The 11,914-nt window shown below is 36.4% G+C and overlaps 1 pseudogene; it reads left to right on the top strand.

The window, feature by feature from the left end:
* The first annotated feature begins 6,837 nt into the window (after nt 1-6,837).
* LOC126717183 (nuclear intron maturase 3, mitochondrial-like) lies at nt 6,838-11,807 on the top strand (annotated as a pseudogene).
* The last annotated feature ends 107 nt before the right edge of the window (nt 11,808-11,914 follow it).

Genomic DNA, 11,914 nt, shown 5'->3' with positions numbered 1-11,914 from the left:
CTGCCACTTCTTGTCATTTTCAAGGTTTGAATATATAAATATACAAGAAACCTAGAGCAATGGCCCAACTGCTCTTATATTCTAATAGCCCCCTCAAACTTATGTTGAGAGAATGGACACCAGCTTGAGTTTGGAAGCCAATGCACGAAAACATCCCAGTGAAAGAGGTATGAAGAATGGTGTCATAAAAAAAGCTCAAATGCAAGAATGAATGCACAACGCAAAAATTAGCTTGAAAGAACGTAGTAAAAAAGTCAACTTTAGAGGTCAAGGTCATCCCTCGTTAATGGTCAAACCACTGTTAACTAGGTTTGACCTTTTTCTAATTTATTTTTTTAATTTTCCAAACCTTAAAAACATATTTGTTTCAATTTGGGTGCATTATGAATTGGTATGTGTCCATAATGCGAAGCATAATATAAGGTGAAAATTTTAAATTGTTTGGTTCCATAGATTTATTAATGAAAACCAAAACATTTATCATCATTGCGCTATTAGATGCTTCGCTCATGGAAATTACCTTGCTCAAGCTTCACTCAACTAGACCAAACTTAAAATGCCTCAAACAGAAAGATTGATCGAACTTTGTGTGATATTTGCTCAAGTAATCATAAAAATCGAACTTCACTCGATCGGTGAGACACTTGCTCATGGCCAAGCCTATGAACTTTGCATAAAGGCTTGGTCATGAGTTAGGTTGTCACACATGAATTCAGCATGTTTTCTGCCCATATCTGCATATAACCTAATGATATCAGGCATATACCGTTTGTGGCTGATTCTAATAGTAGGTTATTTTATGTTTATTTTTTGTGTAACAAAAAAATAGTATGTTATGCGAAATATAAATAGAAAAGACAATTACACATAGAACACAGAGATTTATGTGGTAAAGATTTACGTGGTTTAGCTTTAAGCTTACATCCACGGACAGTGTCTAACAGAAAATTTCACTAAGGAAATAGGAGATTACAAAATAGCACAACTGCTTGGGACAAGAGAATCTTTAACTTCTCTACACTGATGCCACGGCTTAAACCCTATAAAACCAATTAAACAAAGCCACACATATACACACACACTGACACATAGCAAAAAGGAACCCTTGGTTAATTCCTGACTAGTTTTGCGAGTGCCAAGGAGGGACCCTCCTAGGCTAATTCTTCAATGTCGCTCGTCATTTCCCTCTTACCACTGCTATTGGCTTCAAGTTTCTTGGATCCCCTCCTTCTAATATATAAAAGTGCCCCAACAAGTCGAGAAGAAAATTTTGTATTATTCAAACCTGATGAATTTTTTTTTAAAAAAAAAAGTGATATGGAATGAATTTAATTTTTGAGTTTGTGGTGATTTGGATGTGAGTGCCAAAAGGGTAATGTGAACAAGCACAATACTTTGAGCTTTCTTTTATCCCTCTCTCAATGCTAGTATACATACAAAAACAGGGGTAAAAATCTAAAAAGAAGAACTCCAATTTATACATATGAAAATTTTAAATTTTTTATCATGGCAATTTAAATCCGATAATCAAACCCACACTTTCATTTCATTGGAATCCCCTGCCCAAAAAATAAAATAGAACATCAAGACTTGTAAATTGTAATAGCCAGAAGAAAGATGATGACTTACAGGTAAAGAAGTCGAAAAATTCCTTGAACTAAATTCTTTAGAATCAGCCATACATCCTACAAGTCTTTGGATGGGGTTTCCTCACTAGAGTATCCTACTCCACTTGGTCCAGCCCCGCCATCCTCATACGACTTTGCTTATTTCTGCTACCTTCTATGGTTGAATCATAAAGATCATGGCGGAGATCACCCAGATCCTCATGGTGTCCTGTTCTTCAAATTCTTGGTAACTATCCCTCTTCCCTCAGTGAATGGATTCAAGTGTCTTGGAATTTGATACTATCCTTGCACTATATAAAAGTTCACCAAAAAGACATCAAGAAAAATTTGTATTACTCCAACCAGATTTAAAAAAGAAAAAACTAAAAAAAGAAAAATAATATAGTATGATTTTAATTTTTGAGTTTTGGTTGATTTTGAAGTCAGTGTTAACAGGTAATTCTAAGGTACAACTAGCCCAATACTTTGAAGTTAACAATTTAAAAAAAAAGACAGCATATGACCTTTAAAAAAAAAAAAAAAAATTGATGATGACTTGTAAAGTATAAGAAAAAAGATGATCACTTACTGGCAACAAAGTTGAAAATTTCCCTTTGACTAAAATCCTCAGAATCAGTCATAAATTCCCCGACTTTATAAATTCACTTTGGCTGTGGTTCCTTATCAGAGTAGCCTTCTCCACTAGGTCCAACCCCATCATCCTCATCATACCTTCGCTTATTTCTGCTACCTTCTGAGGCTGAATCGTCAGGATCATGATCCTTAGAGAGCATGCTGCTGTAGATGCCTTGGTATATTTCTGAGCTATGCAACTTCGTGTTCTTCTGGTTGATATTGTTGTAATTTAAGCTTGCAGGTATTTCTACATTTTCAAACAAGGTTGCTCTTATTGAAACGCCACTTTTGATCCTTGGAATTGGGATGACTGTGTGCCCATTGACATTCAACGAGTTACTTCCATGCCGTGATTTTTCTTATGTAAAAGAATTTGCTGTTTTTGGAAGTTTCTAGAAGAGAAGACCTAGAGAGACATTCCCTTCCACCACTAGAAGATTCCACATAACCTGTTGCTAAAGATTTGTCAACATTATAGTAAAGGACTAGCTAGAAAGCTTGTTGTTATGCTAACTTATTAACTTCCTACTACTACCTATGTACATCTATACATACTTTTAACATACTGAATTTTGTTGTATATTCAGGTTAGGGAATATGACTACAAGTGAGACCAGAGTGATCTGTGTGCTGCAGGGGTAGTTCAGGTTTTGGATGTTGGTTGTGTGGTGGCAACCTTCTCTACTTACCTCCTTCCCTTGGAATACTATAAGAAAACTGAGTTGTGATTGAAATGAGAATCGTATATATTGATTGAATCAATCTGTACATATATATACACCAAAAGACCTAAAACAGAGTTGTAACTAACTTAACAAACCTATACACGTGTGAACAGGGACTAACAGACTTAACAGACAATTACACGTGAGCCACTAAACTAACTTTAGTTATATACAAAACTACAAGTAGTTCACAGTACACTTCTACTCTGTCGTTTAGATACATTTATGCTATTCTTGATTTCCTTCAACTGTGTAATGCAAGATTCAATCCTTTGATGATCATTCAATCCTTCAATCTTCATATCTACTACTCTTGCACTTGCTATTGTATCATCAGATTGCCTTGCTTGGTCAGATGCACTGTGTTGCAGCCTGAGCTGCACTGATGTGACAGCTGATGTTGCCCCTGCTGCAGAACTTGTTTTACCATCATGCCTTTGACATATACAAATAATGTCCTTTGCTCCCAAAGATGGGAATGAGAAACAAATTCAATTTGCATTGAGAGCAAGGATTTGGTGCAATGATCTCTGCTTGAACACAAAACAGCTGCCATACCCCAGTAGTTTCTAGAGATGGTTCACTGTCCAAGGTTGTTGTGTGGCATGAGAATGGTACCTTTCCACCCTAAAATTATTTGTTTATGTTGCATTGATTGGATGGGAAATGTAAATCCAGAAGCAACTATAAACATAAGCACCTAGTTTTCAGTATGTTTTTCATAGTATCTGGAGGGGTTCAGGATATATGTCTGGTGTGGCTGCTATAACTCTCAATCGGTTTTCTGTGCTGCTGTTCCTGATGGCTGAAGAAGCGAATATTTGACCTCATGCAATTCAAAAAGGCTTACTACTTGTAAGATAGCTCAGGGTTTCTCTAATTTCTCGAAGACCTAGTGCAAAAGAATGTTTGCTCCTGGACAGCAAGGAACCTTTCCTTTGCAGGATGGCTCCAGTTCTTTACAGCCTTTAGGTTTAACTGGGGTCCAGCATCTTCATATTCCCAAAGAATTTTATCAAGGCTATGGAAAAGAAAAGGAGCTTTAGGGGGCTAAAGTATCTTGGGATGTTGTATGCAAGCCAAAAGAGAAGGTGGTTTAGGTTTGAAAGAGGTGCAAGAATGGAACTAAGAAACCATAACGAGACATATATGGAATCTCTTTGCTAAGGCAGGCTCAATTTAGGTAGCTTGTGTTAAATAAAACCTTTTGAAATACAAGAGTTTCTGGTTTGTTAACATTCCTCAAGTAGCACTCAGGAGTCAGGGATAGGCGGAAATTCTAAATCTTAGAAGCATTTGTCAGGACATAAGCAAATAGCAATAGACAAGTGAAGAGATGATCAAGAAATAGGTAATGGCAAATTGACGTTTATAGCATTTCCTTCACAAATCACGTGCCTCTTTTCAGTGGCGGCGCCACGTACAGGTCAGGGTGTTCCCAGGAACACCCTGACCTGAAAAAAATTAAAAAAAAATAAAAAAATTTTATATTTAATCTATGCTAGGAACACCCTCATCCCAAAATTAGGAACACCCTGAATCAAAAAATTAGGAATACTCTCAAATTAAATAATTAAAAAAAAAATTTATCTGTCCTACTTTCAAGCCAAAAAAAAAAAAAAAAAAAACCCAAAAAAAAATTTTGAACTAAAATCTGAAAAAAAAAAAAAAAATTTGTTAACAGAACCAAGCCCACTGCCCACGGCAAGCCAAGCCCACGGAAAGCCCAACATAATCAAAAGCCATGAATTCTCACCCAAAAGGAAAAAAAAAAAAAAAAAAACAAACAGAGCAAATCAGAAATCAAACCACGGTCACGTCGTTGGCAGAGATCAAGACAGTCTATACTCTATACAAAGCAAAAACAAATCAAACCCCATTACCCAACACTGCAATACAGAGGCGTTTATCAAAAAAAAAAAAAAAAAACCAAATACAGAGCAAAAGAGAAACAAAATACAGAGCAAAAAAGAAACCCCAAACCCAGAGCAAACCAAACCCACGGTGGCGCCGCCACTGCTCGCAGGCGCAGCTCGCTCCGTGACCTCCGCCGCTCCTCGTCTAGTCGTCGTCGCTCGTCGCCCGCCGTCGTCGCTCGTCGCTGGCCCGTCGTCGCTTGCCCGTCGTCGCAGATCAGAACGGTCTCACTGTCTCAGCTGTTCCGCCGTCGTCGCTTGCCCGTCGCCAGTCAGCTCCCTCCCTCAAGGTATTTCATTTTCCTCTCTCTTTTTCTCTCTGACTCTCTCTAAGTCTCTCAGTCTCTCTCTCTCTCTCTCTCTCTCTCTCGAATGAAATGAAAATTACAAAATGAATGAAACTCTCTCTCTTTATTCTTTAATAAGACTAACTCTCCCTTTTAGTCTTTTGAAATTTGAACTGTGTCTCTCATTGGCCAAACCAGACTTCACCTTTATTAATTTTTTTGTCTGTTTTTTACTTTTTTTGGGTTGGTAGGTGTAGTGTGTTGGTGTTGATATTAATTATTTTTTAGACTAGTGTAATTTGTGATTGTGAAATTTTCTGATTGGCAGGGGGCATTAGGCATCATTAAGCGTGCTTGTCTGATGAATAAGGTGGGGGTGAGATGGGCACATGGGGCTGGGTTACACACTGCTTTAATTATTGTGCTACACATAAATAATGTGCATATCAGTCATCAGGGGCTCTTTTAGTGTAATGTGCACATTAACACATGGGGCTAAACAATATAAAAAATTAAAACAGTATAATTAATGACAAACAAATTAAAGCAATATAGTTTATTGTTAGACTAAACAACAATAATCAAAGCAGTATAATAAATCAATACATTATAAAAGACAAATCAATTAAATTATGTTAGGCTAAACAACAATTAATAATTTTATAATTAATGAAACAACAATAATGTGTGTGCTAGTGTGTGCTAATGCATAGTGGGGTGTGTGCTAACTAGACTGCTAGTAGTTAGTAAAAAAAAAAAATTAACAAAGCAACTAAATACCAATAATTAATAATTTAATTAACTAATACATTATAAAAGACAAACAAATTAAATTATGTTAGGCTAAACAATAATTAATAATTTAATAATTAATGAAACAACAATACAACAAATTATAGTTTATAAAAGACAAACAAATTTATGAAACAACTAAACAATAATAATTAATAATTTTATTAATATTTCAAATGAACTCATAGTTTTTAGTACAGGTACCTTTGTTCATTTCTTTTCTTTTCATTTTTTTCCCTTTTGAGGTTTTTCGATGTACAAAATGCAAATTTGTTTTGGTTTTAAGAAATTTTTTTTTTTAAAGGCAAAATCTTGAATTTCGGCCGGTATTTACCAAAACGTCCTGAAACGCCCGAAATAGACCGAAATGACCCGAAATTTTTTCAAAGTGAAATAGGAACACCCTGAACAAAATTCCTGGAGTCGCCACTGCCTCTTTTATACCCCAATTTTGCTGCCTTTGTTGCTTCTAGCCTGGCCGCATTAGCTTCTGCTTTAAGGGGGGTTATTTTTATTTTTTATTTTTGTTATGGATTCGGCCCATTTGTAGCAATACATTCCCTTCTCGCTAAAAGTTTTATTTTGTTGAACTTGAAATTTTTTTATTGTAAGTACTGTAAATAAAAATAAAAATGAATTAAAATAACAAGTGTGGTAAAATTTATAAATAATAATAAAAATAAAATAAATAATAAATAATAAATACGTTGGCAAAAATAATTTTTGCACGAACCTTCCCATTTATTACCCAAAAAAAAAAAAATTCACTTTCGCAAAAGGAGGTAGAAAAGTAGAAATTAAACCCCCAAAACAAAATCAAAAGTGGAGGTTCCAATCGAAAGTCCAAACTTCCACTTTTGTTCTCGTTGTCTCAATGATTATACACCTCAGAGTCAGAAGAATAAACCCATTTGAATTCAGGTCTACAAATCGCTCCCCTCTCAAATCTCTTACAAAACCCATCTCCACCCCCCAGAAAACCCAAACCCAAATCCAAAAGCCCACAGAAACCCTCACAAAACCCCAACTCAAGGCCTTAGTTCTCACTCAATACTCACACGGCACATTCTCCAGTCTTGTCTCAAATGTCCTTGCCTTGCCCAATGTCCTCCACACTGCCTGCCAAAACCTCACTTCCTCACAACCCAACAATGCTCTCAACTCACAGTCTCTTCTCAACTCAGTCTCCAGGCGGTTTGATATCGAAGAAATGGGCCGCCAGGTCTGCGAGAATCGGTTTGATATTGAAGCTTGTTGTGTCACGATGATGCCCTCAAGAAAGAAAGGTGAGTCCTTGGTCTTGCCCAACTTGAAATTAAAGGTTTTGATTGAAGCTATTAGGATGGTGTTGGAAATTCTGTATGATGAACGGTTTGTAACTTTTTCTTATGGTGGGCGTGTCTGTATGGGACGCCACACCGCCATTAGGTACCTTAAGAACTCGGTAGAGAATCCTAGTTGGTGGTTTAGTGTCACATTTGATAGAGAAAGGTTTGATGATAGGCATGTAAATAAGTTGTGTTTGTTTATTGAAGAGAAAATAAAAGATGATTCTTTGATTGGTTTAATAAGGAGGCTGTTTGAGTGTGAGGTGGTGGGAATTGAATTGGGTGGTTGTTACTTAGGAAGGGGGTTTCCTCAAGAAAGTGGGTTGTGTTCGATTTTGATTAATATTTACTTTAATGGGTTTGATAAAGAAATTCAAGATATGCGTCTTCAGAAAAATCAGGAGAATCCAAAGTTTAAATCAGAGCAGCTTGTTTGGATGTCTGGCCTGTTTTATAAGCCAGTGAAGATGTATGTGGTCAGGTATTTGGATGAAATATTAGTGATAACGTCGGGGTTGAAAATGTTGACCATGGACTTTAAGAATTGGGTTTTGAAATATTTAGAAGGTAGGTTGGATTTGAGGGTTGATAAAATGAAGACGGCAATTCATAGTGTGATATCTGAGAATAATTTAGTTTTCTAGGAATGGAACTACAGGCAGTTCCACCTTCAGTTTTGCATCCTCCCACGACGGAGAAAGCAATTAGGGCACGAAAGAAGTACCTTAGGAAGAAGGAAATTAGAGCTTTAGAATTTAAAAATGCTAGAGAGAGGAATAGAAAGATACTGGGGATGAAGATATTGCAGCGTGTTTTTAAGAAGTTGAAGCAAAGTGATGGGTTTAAATTTGACTTCCAAATTGAAAATGAGGTTCGAGAAATCTTCAGAACTTGGACTGATGAAGTGGTCCAAGATTTCTTGGGTTCCTTGGAAGAGCGTTGGGATTGGCATCGGATGCTTACATTAGGCAATTTTCTCTCTTTAAGGCACGTTAGAGATCAATTACCCCAAGAGCTGGTTAATGCTTATGATAAGTTTTGAGAGCAAGTTGGCAAGTATTTGAGTCTGGTCCAAGCTAGAAAGGCATTAGAGAAAGAAGAAAAGAGAGTGGAGGAGGAAGAGGAATGGAAATATGCTAAGTGCATGGTTGAGGACATGACGAGGCTGTGTATGAAAGTTGATGCACCAATAGAACTTGTTAGGAAGGCAGTTAAGATGGCTGGTTTTACAAATAACATGGGTTGCCCTAGGCCGATCAAGTTACTCATTGCTCTTGAAGATACTGATATTATCAAGTGGTATGCAGGTGTAGGGAGAAGGTGGCTTGATTTCTTCTGCTGCTGTCACAACTTCAAGGTGGTTATAACTGTAGTAACTTATCACTTGAGGTTGTCTTGCATTTTGACACTAGCAGAGAAGCATGAATCAACCAAATGTGAAGCCATTAAGCATTACACTAAAGATTTGAAGGTCTCTGATTTTAATGGAAATGAAGAAGTGTACTTCCCACAGAAAGAGAGGTTATAATGATGGGAGATCAAAATCTTTCAGATCCAAGGCCTGTTGATGGGGCTTTATCTTTGGCTTTGATCAGGTTGGTTTCTGATGAGCCTTCATGTTCCTGTATCAGTGTTTTTTTTTTTTTTTTTTTTTTATAATTTTATTTTATTTATTTTTTTTTTAGAAACCTGTATCAGTTATTTCTGTGACAGAATGGATACTGTTTATTATCGGGTACGGTTACTGCAGAACCGTTTGAATGTGAACCCATTTGTTGAGGACAAGTGGGTCCCAGGGATGGGTGTAATTCATGAAAGTCTCAATCGGAAATGCCTCCCTCTCTGTTCTCATCACCTAAATGATTTATATATGGGGAATATCACCCTGCAAGACATTGACTGCACTGCATTTATGGATGTGGACTGAATGTTGCATGTTCTGCTGCAGTTTTCTACATAATTGGCATTGGTTCTGGTGGCTGCTATTGATCTGAATCTTGTTCAAGAAATTCTTCTGTATTTCTTTTCTGAAATGAGGCCAGGTAGGTGATGTGTAAATTGTTTGCGTTTTTATTGATTTTTTTTTAAGCTACTAATGTCATGGTCATTTGTGGTGATGAATCCTGTGTGAAGTTTATTATAAACCATTATAGAGAAACATATTCAAGTAGTCATTATCCAATACTTCTCCAGGATTTTGGATGGTTATTTTGTAACTTCTCCAGGTTTTTGTGAAAGGCATCCTTTGTTTTCCCAACCCTGAGCACTTGATTTATCTCATTGCTCGGTCTATTATGATGGAACACGATTACAGAACCATTTGGTCCCTGAAAATTCTGTCCTTGTGCCTTACTTAAGTATCCTTTCAATATGATAATCATGTCTTTCCTTAAACTGTTTTTGCGGTGCCTTCTTACCTTCTTCTATGTAAATGTAAGTATCTCATGTTGACATGCTCAATTTATTCTACAGCATTGTGACTGTCATACTCACCACACCAGCTGTTTGATCCTTAATTTGTTGTTTGATTCATACAAACCCTTAGGTCTTTGCAATGGATAAAATATATTAATCATTTCACTCTTTTTATTTTTTTATTTGTAAGTCACACTCAGACTAAAAGATTTCCTTTGGCATGTCTGGTGAAAAAGTTAGTGGCTACTGTAACCGAGGGGACCATTTGTTCTTTTCCTTGAGCTTCTTTTGTTTTAATGGGAAATGGGACTGGTAAAACCTTTGTGCATTGAAGCTTCTTTCCCATGAGTTTCCAATTTTTAGTTGACCCATTAGAAAGTGTTTCTGGAGATTTATATCTATGACATTTAAAAGAAAATCGTTGTTAATTAAATTTTGTTACATTTTGAGTGAATAGTCCTAAATGCAGTTTAGTGCTGACGTTTCTTTGGTTTATTTTTTGTTTCTTCATTGAAACTTCACTAAATGCCTCTGAAGTTGCACCTTTTCAGATTTAAGGATTTTTTGTCCATATTTGATGTTGGGATTTTTTTTAGTTTGTGGTTAGGGTTCAGTTTTCTGAAGTGTTTAGTGTCTCTTACCTTTGATATTTCTGATTTTATTTAAAATAATGCTAGAAAACCTGTTCTTCCAACTCTTTTCTTGCTTGTGGTAGGTACATGTGAAGAGCTGTTCTCAAGTGTACTGTAGGGTTTAAAAAAGAGCCAAGCTGCTTGCAAGCAGCTCGATCAAAGTTTGCTTGGCTTGTTTGTTAAGCAAGATGACCTGTGCTTGAACTATGTTCTGACTTTTGGGCTTAAGCACCATTATGCTCAGCTGGTGCGCTGGCTTGATAGAGGTTCTCCATCATAGATCTGAGGGAATATTCTTCTTCTCAAACTGATCTGATGCTTTCATTTTCGGAATCAAGCATAGACAGCACAGTCTTCTAAACTTTTCTGTTTTTATTTTTTATTTTATTATTTTCATTATTTTGTCATCTCTCTGTAAGCTTTTCATGTATAAGATGGATTTTTCTCTCTCTGGTTCTCCTTTTGCAAAAAAATGATGAAAAGAGTAGCCATTCCTATAATAAAAAGCCATCACTTATGTGCAATTACCTTACCCTTGATGTAGAGCTCATCAGCTTTCGAAGTTTAAATGCTCAAAACAGCTAGCATTTAGAAGTTTTTTGGAGCTTGCAATCAGCTTGGAAGAGAGTTGAGTATTGCATGAGCTGAGCTCCAACCAGAATATTGAGACTGGAATGAAGCTCGAGCCAATATTGAGTTCTATAAATTTTTTGCAAGAGCTGAGTCTTAGTAGTAGGAAGTTGGGCTTAACTTGGTGTGTTTGAACTCCTAATTGTATGATTGGTTAACCAAAGGTGTGCGAGTTCAAATCTTAAGCACAGCCATTTTTTGCGAAAAAAATTATGATGGGTGATGTATGTGTATGTGCTTGCATTGACTTGAAATTAATCTTCATTTTTCTTTGATGATTTACTTGTATTGTAATTACCTCTTTTGCTTTCAGAGTTTAGTCTATGTTTGGCACTTCTGAAAAAAACAATGTACTTTTTTTTCCCTATTGTTTATCAAAATTTTCACTATCAGTATTGAACACTTGTTTCCTTTTAACTGGTCTTTGTGGTTCTTCTTTGTAGGAATGGCTTTTGTGGGGTTGGGTGAGTCATTGGAATCAGAGGTACTAGATTTCAAGGTTTTAGTAAAAAAGAATATTTCAAAAGGGAAAGTGTTGATCATTTTTGTGACGAAGCAGGCTGAGCTTTTGGCAGACTGACTGACCATAAACAGGCTGAAGAAGGTTTTGTTACTAATGAAGTGTAATGTTTTGTGGGCTTTTGAGGTTTGAGATTTGGTGAGCCGAAGGAATGTCATTGTTTCATTGTTTGGCGGTTGCAATATCAAGTGTAATGGGTTTGTGTGTGGAGAAATGTGGTTTCTGAAGATGGAAGGTATTTTCTAGAAGATATAGATGATATATTGTGTACAGAAAATGGTTATGAGAAATGAGATGGACAATAAGATTAGATTTTTCATTTTGGATTTTGCTAGTATTACTTTGAGGCTCTCTCTCTCTCTCTCTCTCTCTCTCTATAAAGAAGTGGTGGCTTAGTTTTTGTCTAGACTATTCTACTTCTTGTCC

The sequence above is a fragment of the Quercus robur genome, chromosome 3 (assembly GCF_932294415.1).
Source record: "Quercus robur chromosome 3, dhQueRobu3.1, whole genome shotgun sequence".
Taxonomy (NCBI): Eukaryota; Viridiplantae; Streptophyta; class Magnoliopsida; order Fagales; family Fagaceae; genus Quercus; species Quercus robur.
Note: the sequence above shows the minus strand (reverse complement) of the source record. Positions and strands in the feature narration are given on the sequence as shown.